At 41.6% G+C, this 14,147-nt stretch overlaps 1 protein-coding gene across 5 annotated transcripts in view; it reads left to right on the top strand.

Annotated features, from left to right (window-relative positions):
• Positions 1-241: 241 nt before the first annotated feature.
• Positions 242-14,147, top strand: part of slc8a4b (solute carrier family 8 member 4b) — a 126,227-nt gene continuing 112,321 nt past the window's right edge. Inside the window, exon 1 of one of the 5 annotated variants that reach the window (XM_076881896.1) lies at positions 242-433. The gene's annotated coding sequence lies outside the window, so the exon portion shown is untranslated. The remainder of the gene's footprint in view (positions 434-14,147) is intronic. The other 4 variants (XM_076881894.1, XM_076881898.1, XM_076881897.1 and 1 more) reach the window with 4 other exon arrangements.

Here is a 14,147-nt window from a genome sequence, read left to right as displayed (position 1 = left end):
CACACACACACACACACTGTCTTGCTCTGTGTCTTATCCCTGCACTCCTGCTCACATCAGCTCATCCTTTCCTCAGCCCAATCTCTCTCTTTTTCTCTTCCATCTCTCTCTCGCGGGAAAGGAGCATCTTCCTCCTTTCCCGCGAGAGAGAGGCAGACGCGCGCGCGCGCACATACACACACTCAGAAAGACAGACAGAGAGAGAGAGAGAGAGAGCGAGGGAGATACAGGGGAGGGCGCAAGAGCGCGCAAGCGAGCCAGCGGGTGAAGTGCGCGTGCTCTGTCACCGCCGCCGCCGCTTGAGAGGAGGAGAGACGTTTATTCAGCTGGTGGATAAGGAAACGAGCGGAGGGCAGGGATGAACAGATAGAGGCACCAGCCAGTGAATCAATGAACGGATCGCGACCTGGGCTTTTTCCAGAGTACCAAACCGGTGAGAGGACACAAATATCGCGCCACTGTTGCTCTTATAATGAATTTATGTGCATTGTTCAAACTGTTTTGTTGCTCTTACGCGAGCCGTGTGTGTGTATGTGTGTGTGTGACAGGAGACAGTCACCGTGTTTAAGAAGTGTGCCGGCATGTGAGGTGCATTCACTTTGACAGTTTGTCTAGACCCTAGCAGCGGGCGCTGCGTGGTGCAGAATTTGGTTCATGTGTGCGTAAATAAGGAGCGAGAAAGTGTTTCGATGAGGCGGAAGAGATAGACGTTGAAACTGAAAGACACCGGAGTGCCCCGCATGACCAGGGAGGTCTCTCAGGTGTGTTGCGACACCGCGGAGTCCTGCCCTGCGCGAGAGACGCATTCAAGTGCCGTTCCAATTAAGCATCTGTCCTGCGCGCAGTCTCCTGTGAGAACCAGCGTAGCCTGTGTCGTATGATAAAAGGATCTTGATCCACGCCGGCTGTTCTCTCAGCTGGAGAGCGAACGATGGAGTAAAATTTACCAAGACCTATAACCTTTGCTGAGCCGGGTTGGGGATTGCGCAAGAAAAGAAGGTGCGGGGACGTAAGATTATGGTTAGGGTTAGGTACACACCTGGGTACTAGGGGACTGTGCACCGGGTCAGGGCGCGCAAGAGTAATAGATTTGTAAGGGGTGAAATAGCAGCACAATAGCGGCCTGTAGCTTCGCATATGAAAGGAAAATCCTGTGAGTTTGAAATAAGGCTGATGATAATCGAAATGTAAAAGTTGGGTGAATACCATTCAGGTTCCTGCATTTCTTTAGAAGAGCTGATTATTGTGACGATTTGTTGATTCTGGTGGTGGTGACGATGATGGCGATGAACGTATTTATGGAAGGAGTTGTGATGATACCAAAGCTGATTGATATGTGACACTTTTAATGATGGCAGTCCCAACATAAATGGATGCTGCTGCTTATAGATGTTACACATTGGTGTGGAGGTGATTTTATAACAGTTGAAGAGTTGGCAACAAAATAATGGAGATGAGGATGATGACGTTGATGGTTTATAGAGCATGATGACGGTGGAGAGTTAATGATGATGGCTGGGCTGCGGGGTACATGATGAGGCTACTGATGAGAACTTTTTCAACAATGATAAATAATTTACCCAAAGATATGTTGCCCTCTCAATAATTCAAGGAGCCAAGCTGTCTAAGGAAATGTAGGCTATAAATTTATCTGCATATCTTAATCCATCCCCAGCATATAAGCAAGAGTAACTCTTTGTGTTAAGCAGCTTTTACACAGGTGTTGCTATCCAGCCACGTCTACAAGGTAGCGATTTTGTACAATTCAGACAAACAAAGCTGTTTTTCTGAATTAATAAAGGGTCAAAATAAGTCTGATGGTTCCTGGAAGGGAAATATATCCACATTTTGAGGTCAGCAAGAGTTTTTTTTTACCTTAAAAAATGATAATACATTCTTTTGCTTTATATCTTGGCTCTCAACTAATCCAAAAGCAGCAACAGTATGATTTTGGCTGCTTGTGTGAGCAGTGACTGTGAATAACTGCAAGTGCAGAGAAACCTGGTGCTTGGAAGGAAAAACACATGCATTTATTCATTATTTATGTAGCGCCTAATCCTAGAAATGTCAATATTGACAATGATTTGGTCAAGTTCCCACATTTATATTTTGTTTCTAGGTCTGTGTGTTTATTGTGTATGCACATAATGGAGGGTGCCTACTAGCTAAGGGTGTTTGCATGCCAGAAATATCCAGGACTTTCCCTGCCTGTCTGTCGTCTTTTCCTGTGACGGTATCCTCAGCTAATCCATTAATGACTTAAACAACACACTCACTTCCCCACAGCAGAGGGTGGTAACCCACATCTTGGCCTCTATTCTTGTCCATGTTAATCTGATTATGTGTTTCGCTGGCACCGGTCTCTGGTTTCTTGTGTTGTTAGTGGTTACTGAGCATAGGGAACCTGTTACTTTAAGCATAATGCATCTGTCCAGTAGCTGGGAGGGACAGGAAACACCCTGTGGTCATAATCCTTTTTTCTCCTGTGTGTGGGTGTTTGTTACACACGGTTAGTAGTGCCAGCTTTCAAAACCTTGTTTTGAGTTGTGTACCAGAAGAAGATTATATTGACAATACTGTGAAATATAAAAAAGAAGACCTATTCATGTTGGCAGGAGCATAAAGGAGCAGGAACTTCTATTAAGCTAGAAGATACATTTTCATGTTCTTTTAATTGATGAATTGTTGAATTGATTTATTGTTTGAGTGGTAGGCTACATGTAGCCAAATTTCTGTTTGGCCTAATGTTGCGATCACTAATCAGTTGTTTGTTATAACTTCAAGGGCTAAAATATTTCCTGATGGCACTGACTGATTGTTTATTATATTTGTCCATACTGGTCAAAGCCTTTATAGATCATCAAGTTTGAATATGTAAAAGTGTAATACAGCAACTGGTGTGATATAACTAGCAATGAACTGATGCAAGTAAAGACATTAAAGCCAAACTCAAAAAGCAACATACTTTAACATAATAATCTTAGGGGGAAAAAAGTTAAATAAAATAATTAAGACGACAAGTTAGAAAATAATGTGTTTAACGTGGGTGTGAAAAAATCCCCCATATATATATAACATAATGGATAAGCGATATGCACTCAACTCTCTCGTGACAAAGTCATCTTCAGTGATGACTCTAACCCTATGCTTTCATGTCTTTTTAAAATTTTTCCAAAAAAGTACTTTATGCTTGCCTCCAAAGCATAATGATGATAACTTAAACCCAACAGGGTTAATATATCATGCCAAAGTAGTTGCGTTCCATTTTATGATAACTGTACCAGAATTCTAGTTTGGCTGCCCTGATGTGATTATTAAAAGCAAACAGTAGTTGGACGTAATATTAACACGGGATCTAAAACAGATTGTATCACATAGAATACACGGCATAGTTGCATGAATCTAATTAAAATGATTGCGCACATTATTATTAAATAGTGATTTGAACTTAAACATTAACAGTCCTGTGAGTTATTGTGCTCATCAATGGGGACTAGAACAACACTGAGATAATAGCTCAACTAACTTATGATCTCTCACAGTTCATAGCTTATCATCTGTAAAATGACAAATGTGATCTTTACATTGACTTTGAGTAACATTTGGGTGAAGACTAATTAGGTGATAATTATTTGTAGGTTTATGACCAGTGCTCTAGTAGCGATTCTTGTGAATTGTGGATGAGCAGATGGCATGAAGTCGTGAAACTGGATAAGCTAAAAGAAAAAGAAAATTAAATGTATTGCTAAAAAAGCAGCTTTGTTGTGTAGTGGTTAACAAATTCCATGAGAAACACAAACCCAGCCTCAGGACGTCACAACCAAATTTAATCCTGTGACCTGAGCATATCACCTTATGTGTGGGAAGTTCTCCTCTTTGAGAGAGATTCTGACTTGAAGGGCTATGCTAGTAGCATATTGTACTTATGGTATGGCTTCTTTCAATTGAACTATTAATGCTGCTCTCCAACTGTCTTTTGCATGGAAGAAACTGCAAATTTGTCATGAAAGCCTTTACCAGGGTGTGCAAGTAGGCCTTGCAGTTTGTATTTAGTTGATTCATTAGTGCAGTGACATCAAAAGTAAATGCAGGACCCATCTTCCTCTGCATCTGAGATGTTACCATCTGGAGTCTATTTGTGATTCAGTGCCCTTGCATTGATGAAGTGAATTATTTTAGTTACAACATCAACAATGTGGTTTATTTTTAGCACTGACTAATACAACAACTCCTGGTGTGTAATATAATGCAAAAATACCATTAAGGCAAACAAAAGGATTGATAAGTTACCACCGTGCTACTCTCTAACTGGTTGATTTGAAATTGTGTTGCCACTGTAGATGCTCTAGCTAAAAGGTAATTTCATGGTGGTTGGTGAGCTTAAAGGGTATGCAATGCAAAATATGTGATTAACTAAAATGTGGGCGGATCATAAAATATAACATGAAACAACAAAAAACTATAGTACAATATCACATTTAAATGTATTAGAATTTATTTAATTGTAATCGTCTTTTCAATTATTAAGTTATTGTTGATTTTAGTATGGAATCTTTGCATACTATATAATTGCATCGCAATTATTTTTAATATTTATTTAAAATTGAAATATTTGAAACTATTGTATTAATTATATTGTAAAATGCCACCTCTTCCCAAGAGGGATCATTAAACTTTCAGCTCTCATCCCCAGGCTTTCTAAGCTATTCGCCCTCATTGTTTTAATTGTGTTTATCTTGTGTATGGACAGCGGCTTTATCCAAAATCTTAAAAGTTCACTCCATCTCCATCATTTGTTTTGGCTGCTGTTTGAATCTAGATAATTTCATGAGGCATTTTAATCTCTCTGCAACTGAACAGTGAGTCGCCCCTCGAGGTTTAAAGCACGGCCTCCTGCCTACAGGTTGATTAATTAAGTACACTAACACAATAGAATGAGAGGACAGTGATATATCGAGTGGTTCATCTCTTCTCTCGCTGCGACACGAAGCCATTGGCCTATCCTTTTATTTGACACAGTGTTTGACATTCATGGAAAGTGGCCAGTACCCATGGGTGGCGCCCAGTGCCACATCACATAATGGCACCTCAGTGTTTGCTCGACCGGAGGAAAACGCACTGTGAGTTAAGACCAAGGAGTGAACTTTATAATATCAAACTCAAAGCTTAACAGTCAGTATGGGCATTTGGCAATTTGAGCTGTGAAATTAGACATTACAGCACGATCTAAATCATAACGCAATGAGAGAGAGTGAAAACGCGTTCAACATATTGTGACTAAAGCACAGATGAAATTAAAAATAAAGCGTTGCATCATGGCAAAGTGTCAAAGAAGGCTAAATCCTGTTTTAAATTTCAGTAATCATTGACACAGTCAACTAATTGCAATACAGGTTCCAGATATAGTCTGATTTAAACACCTCTGAGTTTAAAAATCCTATAAAAAGGACGGTTGCAGATTTAATAACATCCTGATATCCCTCACAGGTTCAGCTAGGTTGCCAGGGCCCTCACATCACTCATTCCACTCACTTTCAAATTGCTCTCAAAGTCTCAGTTTATGGCCAAATGGTGCGATTTCCAAGCTGGACAGCAGTTTGAGGTGTCTCAACAGTGATCTCACTTGCATGGCAAACTGATTTAGCCCTTACTCCTGTATACTTCAATTAATCCTTCAGAGGGAAACTACAAATTATGAACTAGTAGCCTGAAGCACTGAGTGCATGCAGCAGTTTGCCTGGTCCACATTTTCACTTGACTGGCAAACGCATGTCAGGATTCCAAATATCCAGATGTCAGGATGTTATAGTTCTGCTCAACATTAATCAACAATTAGTAAAATCACCTATTTGTATATTCAGTCCTGGAACTCTTTGTATTTATCCAAATTGATATGGAAACTCATACTAAAAAGCCACGAGGAATGATTATTGGAACTATGACAGTCATAAAACATCAGTTTAGACAAAAGTAGGTATGTCAGGCTAGAAAAAGGAGTGTTGCTTTAAAATCTAATATCTTTATAAGACATAATTGTTTTCTGCATTTTTGAGTTAGTTTATTTATGTCTTGCTCCTTTTTGCTTATCTCCACAAGTAAGTGGCAAAAAAGTGCTCATTAACCAACTGTAAAACAATCTATTATGCAATACTCTCTATGTACTGCTGTTAAGTAAAAGGGTGGAGCAAGGGGTGTATGGGTTTAAAGAGGCAGTTTTAAAAATGAGGTAACACAGTGGTGACTCAGCCTATGGCCAATTGATGAAAGCACTCTGATATTTATATAGCTGAAATGTGTCCAACTGACCATTATTTGATTTTTTTCTACAAATTATATTACAGGATAACACAAACCAAACACTTGTTGCTGTTGCAGCGTCATATTAAAAGCATTTAAGCTGGTGAGCCATTAGTTGGCTTTTATTTTGGAACTGTCACGCAAAAAATTCAGTGTCAGTGAGTTGAGTGCTTACCATCATTGGCTAGTCATAAAAAAACAGACTTTTTTGGCATTGTCTGGCAAATTAGCTTGAAATACTAAAGGTAGTAATGAAACCAGAAGAAGCAGCCACTGTGAGCTGCAGGCAGCACGCTCAACTCAACGTCTCCTTGTGCAAGCCACAAGGAAATGGATAAATCTGCATGAATTGTTTTTTGAAAGCATGGAAATAACTTGTTTTGCTTTCCCCGGTATTCAGTGATTTACTAGGATTCAATTCTTCAACACAGCCATTTCAAGAGGTCGTTACTAAATACACATCCATCCATGCTCTTACAGCTTATCCAAATTCAAGGTTGCGTGCTAAATAGACATATCCAGGTAAACAAGCCCTCAGTTATACAGGCTTGATAAGAATTTAGCAATTCGTATTCCATTATCGATATCACTTGTCAATTTGATTCCTTATCAGTTCTCTTATCAATTCTTATTGGCTCTGCTTTGACAGTTCCCACGATCCCTAAGCAGCATATCAGAGAATTCACATTGGTGCAAATTAATTGGATGGTGTGGGTCAAATGTTTGTGCATTACGGGGCGGTCGTGGCTCAAGAGTTGGGAGGTCGCCTTGTAATCGGAAGGTTGCCGGTTCGAGCCCCGGCTTGGACAGTCTCGGTCGTTGTGTCCTTGGGCAAGACACTTCACCCGTTGCCTACTGGTGGTGGTCAGAGGGCCCGGTGGCGCCAGTGTCCGGCAGCCTCGCCTCTGTCAGTGCGCCCCAGGGTGGCTGTGGCTACAACGTAGCTTGCCATCACCAGTGTATGAATGTGTGCGTGAATGGGTGGATGACTGGATATGTAAAGCGCTTTGGGGTCCTTAGGGACTAGTAAAGCGCTATATAAATACAGGCCATTTACCATGCTGGAAATATTTCCCATCTTTGTTGTGAGCAGTTTTGGGGTCGTTACTGAAAAAAAGTAACGTATTACACAGAACAGAAGTAATACAGTACATTACTGCTTAACGTTCCTTAATTTGTTATACTGCTTGTTACACTACTTTCATGTTCCTCTGTGAAATGATCTGAAACATGCTGTCTCTTAATTACCATTTAACTATATAAACCTACAGGCTACAGCCCCTCACACCAACACAAATCCCTGTCTTAATGACCGGGACGTTACAGACATACATATGATCTTTCTATTAGTATTACACGAAGCCGAAAGCACAAAGCGAAATTGAAAACCAGCACAATGAGATTTTAAAGCAAATGCCACCACATTGATTATACTTTAGAAAGATGAGTGAATGGCAACAGAGACTGAAAGCACGACTGTTCATCTGTTTGTTATCTGATGAAATTCAAGCTATGGCTGCTGTGCTGGGGTTGGCATTCATTCACTTTCACTCTGGGTTCTTGGCTAGCGTAGCATGCTGTCTGGCTAGTTTAGCGTTAGCATGTTGTCTGTCCTGGATGTAGTTTCCACATTATCATCAAGCTCTGTCTTTTGGTGCAATACAAATAAAAGCAGTATCCATTCCGGCATTTTCCTCTGACGACACACGAATTGAAATCAGCTGATTGGGTCCCAAAAGGAAGAACTAATAAGCGGGATTAATAGACAGGCAGACTAACAATTCCAAGGAAATGGCCTAGTGATTCCCATCATTACCTCTGTTCACTAGGGAAAATGTATAATGAAGTTAGTGAATGGTTGCTGTGTTACTAGGTGAAATTGGTCACATGTCTATGTGATTCCTTTGGTCACTAGCAGACTGCAGCACTCACCTGTAGTTAGCATGGATGATACCCACTTGTTTGCAAACACTCCCTAACTACTCCTTAAGGGTAATGTAACTTGAGAAAGGTGTGATGCAAACTTTGAAACGGAGAACGTTCGCCTTCAAAGTAAGAGTTGTGCCTTACTGCTCCAAACCGACACGTTTAAAGCGTAAGTTTTGCTCTGGAGGTGACTGAAGCCCAACTGATGTAAGGGAGGAAGACCGAAGGCACCCCAACAAATTAATGCCTCAGAGTGTGGCTGGATTGTTCAGCTTGGCCTCTGTGGTCATAAGTAGGAATAACAGGATGATGGTAAATGTAACTCGAGTGTGTTTCATTGCTCATCAGTTTGGCAGATACTTCTTCATTCAACTTGGTAACTGAAGCTGCTGGTAGAATATTCCTGTGCCAAATTAACCATGGAGGGAGGTGCACTTGCCAGGACTCCTTGTCTCATTGATCTTGGTGGATTAGTTAAAATCCCACATGAGTTCTGCTGCTCTCAGTCATCTCTATGTCCTTAAGTCCTTGGGTCTGTTTCTAATAAAATAACCATCATCATCATCTGGCAAACAATGACAGGCTTTTCCACAAAATCTAAAAATGTGCACGTATGTAACAAAAGTTGTTGCAGAAAAACCAAAAAAACTCTTTTGCAGACAGACACATTCGATAGTGCTCTGATTACAATTATCATCCCACCAGATTATGTTTAAAGATGAGCCGAGCATTGATATGCAGAGAGGCTCCCCCTGCTGCTGCTAAGAATAGAAAACACCGAGGTGGAGGAGAGCCGTTTGTTTTCTGAGTAACCTCAGCATATGATACGCACACTTGGACTCACCACAGTGTGTGAGAGGTAGTGACTGTGTCTTTGAATGTGTCTTTCTCTATGTCTGTGGCTGTCTGTGTCTTGCTCTGCGTGTGCTTGATCCTCATGCGGTGATTCACAGGGCAGACCGTCCCGGATATTTTGCTTATGGTCGTCTGCAGTGCTGTTGTTGCTTTAAATTACATTTTAGGGATGGCTTGGTGCTTGGCAGAATAAAACGGTGCTAAGTGAAGAAAACTGACTAAAGCAGTTACGATTTCTGGAAGATAGAAGAAGGGACAGAGGAGAGGGTGAAAAACAGACGCAACCCTGCTTGTGTCCTTTCCTCGCTACTCTCTGAGGCCAGAATCAGTGCAAGCTGTTCTTTTAATATCATGAATGGGAGGAAAGATGTGAAATGGACAATTGCAGACTTATCCAGCCAACTGTGAAAATGGGCACAGATGAAGAATACAATGACCTTTTAAATCGCTTAAGCCCTAGGCCAGTTTGTGGAATTTGTGTATGGAAAAACAAACTCAATCAACTTCAGTTGCTGGCTGCTCCACAAGTGAAAATGAACAACCTTGGGCTCTGCTTATAAAGAATGCTTTGAAGAATTTTTGAACTACAGTAAATTTCACTCACCAGCCCTGGGTGACACTTGAAAAAACTCAAACAGTATTTGCTTCCACCATCTAAATCTGATCAGAAATTAAACACCCGCTTTATAACAAAGAGTCAGCGACACTGATGATGGTGAACCTGATCTAAAAAATCTGACCTACAACCCTGCCAAACCTGGCAGTTGGTGGGACTATGTAGCCTCTCCATTTTAGCCATTTGAGAGCTTTAGAGAGCCAAATGTACCCGGCTTGGTGTTTGGAAATGGTGGCTGCAGGTTATGGAAAAGGTTACAGTTTTTCTGAATGGACAGGTTTGCACTGGATGGTTGAAGAAAGAAGTGTACGCTCTTTTAAAAGAGGAATGGATAAAATCCTGAAGTGGGTGAACGTCTATATGTTTACCACTGATAAACCTCCCTTTTTTCAACACAGGTTTACTTTCTGTTGGTTTCCTGCCCTGTTTTTTCTTGCATTTCCTGTCTACCCTTATGTTACTTTTCCACTTTAATTTTCTCTGTGTGCCCTGTCTTAATGTCTTTCTTATCTGCTTTGTCATTCTTGTATGTGAAATTACTGTCTTAGATGGCCCCAAAAGAGAATTTTCTCCAGGAGATTGGGTTTGTGTCGTATGTGAAACCAAAAGGTCATTCATCCATTTTCTTCTGCTTATCCAATTGCAGGGTGTGTGTGTGTGTGTGTGTGTGTGTGTGTGTGTGTGTGTGTGTGTGTGTGTGTGTGTGTGTGTGTGAAAGCATGCTTTTGGACACACAGGGACAGGGGGAACATGCACAGTCCACACGGAAAGGCCCCAACCTGAATTTGAATCCAGAACCTTCTTGCCTCGAGGTGCCAGTGCGAACCACTGCACCACCATGCCACAAAACCGAAAGGCAATGTTGATTCATTTTTTTCATACTAGGTTGACTCAGGGGCCCTTTCTATTGTGACTTTGCGCGTTCTTCCTATGTGTGTTTGGTTGAGTTTCGGATTCAAATTAGCCACAGGTCTGAATGACTGTGATTCGCAAGGTTCCCAGACTGCAGCAGCTCTAGCCCCCCAAGCACCCTGAATTGGATAAGTGGTCAATAAAACAGATGTAAATGATGCATATTTTTTCTTCTTCTTTTTTCGAATTTCTCAGTTTTCGCTCATGGTTAGACGAGATCTCGACAACAGAACTAGTCTGCTAGCTGTGGGATAAGATTATACTTTGGGTTAAAATAGATCGCATTTTATGCATTTTCACAACAATAGCAGTGGTCACATGTTAGCTCTTCAGAACATTCTGAAGGCGAACTTGTCCTTTGTCCTGTTTTTCACCAAGCTATCACGTTACATCAAATAAACTGGTCAGTTGCAATCATGGTGCTGGTGCAACATTAACACCAACGCAGCAATATCAAATTGCCCCTCCGCCCCCCTCCTCACGCCTTCTGTTCTGTCTTTGTCTGTCCTTTTAACCTTTTCTGTGTGGCTTCACATCAACACTGTCAGAGCAGTTTATAAAACAAATAGACCTGATATCCTGAAGTCCTGGTAATTCCAGGAATTCTCCATTTTCTCGAGAAAAGACACCCCTATATTTCTTCGCTGTGTAAAACAAAGCAGATCTTAATCTGTTTTGTGTTATATAGCAGACAAAGCCCGCACTCCTTGCAATGCGTTTCTTGTGAGGCGTACAGGAATACCAAAATGTGGCTTCAGATAATCCATGTAGTGTAATGTATGCAGTATCATAATGCCATTTACAAGTACAGTGTTATGCAACTCACAATCAGCATAATCTTCCTTCGCTTTTCTATGGATGGGAAGTCACGGATGTGGTTTGTTCACGCTCCCAAACACACACACACACACACACACACACACACACACACACACACACACACACACACACACACACACACACTCTTCTCTCCCCAAGCGCAAGTCATATTGCAGATGTTCATATCCAGTATCTGCCAGCCTCTGTTTGTTTGTTTTTGCCTCTGTGCGTGTGTGTGTGTGTGATGTTGAGAGGTACTGGCAGCACAGTGCTCAGACTTCCATCCCTTGCTAATGTCACACACAGAGAGGATAGCAAAAAGCCCGAGGGAGCTCGCATGCTAACCCCCACCTCCCCTCTCCCCATCTCATCCTTAACACGTGCACGCACACACACGCATACACACACATATCATGCATAAATAAGTTAGTATGAATGCTGAGCGTGAACATTTAAACTTCCGCGCTTCCATGCGCACTTTTTCCTTTGCTCATGGATTTAGTTTTTGCTGCAGCGACTTACTCTCGCACACGTCTATACAGAGCCTTTACTTCTGTGTCTCTTTTTTAACCTCTGCTGCCGGGCCTTGATGACACACACACATGCGCTCACGTGGAGTTTACAAATAAAAATCATCACACCTATACATAGCAACACTCTGTATCTCTCTAAAGTACAAGCGGACTTAAACGCGAGGTCCTGGGGGAACCTCGGTCTTTGAGTGTCTGCGCTGCGCTCGCCCTGCGTGCCTTTACACCTCCACTCAAAGCTTCTCTCCATTTTTATGTCACAGCCTTTTGCAGAAGCGGAGGCATTTAGTCTGTGTGACTTCCAAGTGGTACTACAAACAGTAAAAGAAATAAAGGCTTGGAGCAGTCGTGCATTTAGTCAAATTTTGCATATTTGTATCATATGGAATTCTTTGTTCTAATCTGTATTTGTTTAGACTCAGGGATAATGTAACACTTGCTTTAATGCTGATGTTAATGCCTCTAGGCCTCTGTTTTACACCATTTGCGGTCCAGCCTATAATCAGTATTGATAAGGACATTGGTATTAAATTAATTTCTAAATTCATGTCTATCTATGTGGCAAAATGTGAAATGTGACCAAAAAGTTCTGGGAGCCGGTGAAAATCTCACCCAGTTAAAATTTGGCCCTTTTCACATTCAAGGTCATCTTTTCAGGCATGTCCACTCAACTTCCAGTGCGGCTGCTATTTTTAGATCCCATTCTGGCCACTTACACCAAGCGATGCACGATTTCATCACTGACCTCAAAGTTGCACGGAGAGCAAACATCAACTTCTCTTTCAAACTGACTCAGGTCTCATGTGGAGGATCGTCTCTGATGTTCAGAGCTTCAGCCAATTCAGTTGAAGAGGGAGCGAGCCAGGTGAGTCGTTCTGCTTAAACATTAATTGTCCATTCGTCCGCCAGGTGAACCTGTCAGTGCAGTATTCTGGTGTAATGCAACTTGGAGTTGATGATATGAACTGCGGTGCATGGCAGTGTGCCATCTCAGAGCACGGTGAATACAGTTTTTTGGCCACACGAAAAATGTTCTCTCACAGGCTGGCGCACTAACTGGAAATGAAAATCAAGTTGAAGGATCACCGTGGAGGAGATTGAACTTTAAGTACATACAGTGCATGCAGTGCTCCAAAAATGGCACGAGTGCTGGGAATACTTCATCTTTGCCAAAGGAGATTTTTTCAAATATTTTGAATTCTATTTATCTGAAATTATTTGATTATTAATACAGTTGAATGGATTTATAAGTAGAACTTTACTGTTTTTGTTGGTCTCGATGATGCTAGCTTTTCTCCCAGCGATACAGTGTTTATGCAAGAAAAACTGTTGGACCTGGAGCATGCAACATGTGGGGGGGAACTGTGTCTGTGTATTACAAGTCAATGTTGCATTTGATTCATGTAGTGTTATTCACCCTCTATAACAGTAATTGCTTATTGCTAGCACAGACAGAACTGAGGGGGCTGCACATATGCCACAGAGCAGAGGGAGACGGAAAAACACTAGGGAGGTTATTTCACATTAACTGTACATGTGCGAGAACGCTGACTTAGACGTAACCTCTATTACATCCTTGGCTTAGTGAAGATGAGTGAATGAATACGACTGATTTTACCCAGTGACCTCCAGCAACCGCTCACCAACCAGTCTGGGAATGCACATTTTTTCCCTTACGACCGGTGACTGCCCGATGGTTGCTGTCCAGATCATTCTCATTCCCAGTGCGTAACATACCGACGATTTGTCACATCGTAGGTGTCTCATAGTAACACGAAAGGTACCCTTCGGCGTCCTTATGATCCACTCCGGATTCTCAATTGAATCCAACAGAATGCCGCTTGTGCCTGCAACACACGCTCCACCCTTCCATTCCAGCACCAACCATAACCATAACCCTATCAGATACAACATACAGGCGATTTGTCACGTAGTGTCGGTATGTGACGAGTTGAGATGAGAACATGACATCCAGAAAGACCAGTGTCACATGGTTAGTGCTCACACGACTGCAGTTTATCAGTATTATGTGTACTGTTTATAGACAGTATAGTAGATCTAAAGGTACCGTACATTGATTCCATAGCAGCTTAAATCTAACTGGTTCCACAAAGTGCTTTACACTGTGTCTTGGGAGAGGACATAAGCCAAAATAGCTAGGAACGACTGGTTCAGTCTAAAGCATCTTATTT

This window comes from Maylandia zebra, linkage group LG3 (assembly GCF_041146795.1).
Source record: "Maylandia zebra isolate NMK-2024a linkage group LG3, Mzebra_GT3a, whole genome shotgun sequence".
NCBI classification, from domain to species: Eukaryota; Metazoa; Chordata; class Actinopteri; order Cichliformes; family Cichlidae; genus Maylandia; species Maylandia zebra.
Note: the sequence above shows the minus strand (reverse complement) of the source record. Positions and strands in the feature narration are given on the sequence as shown.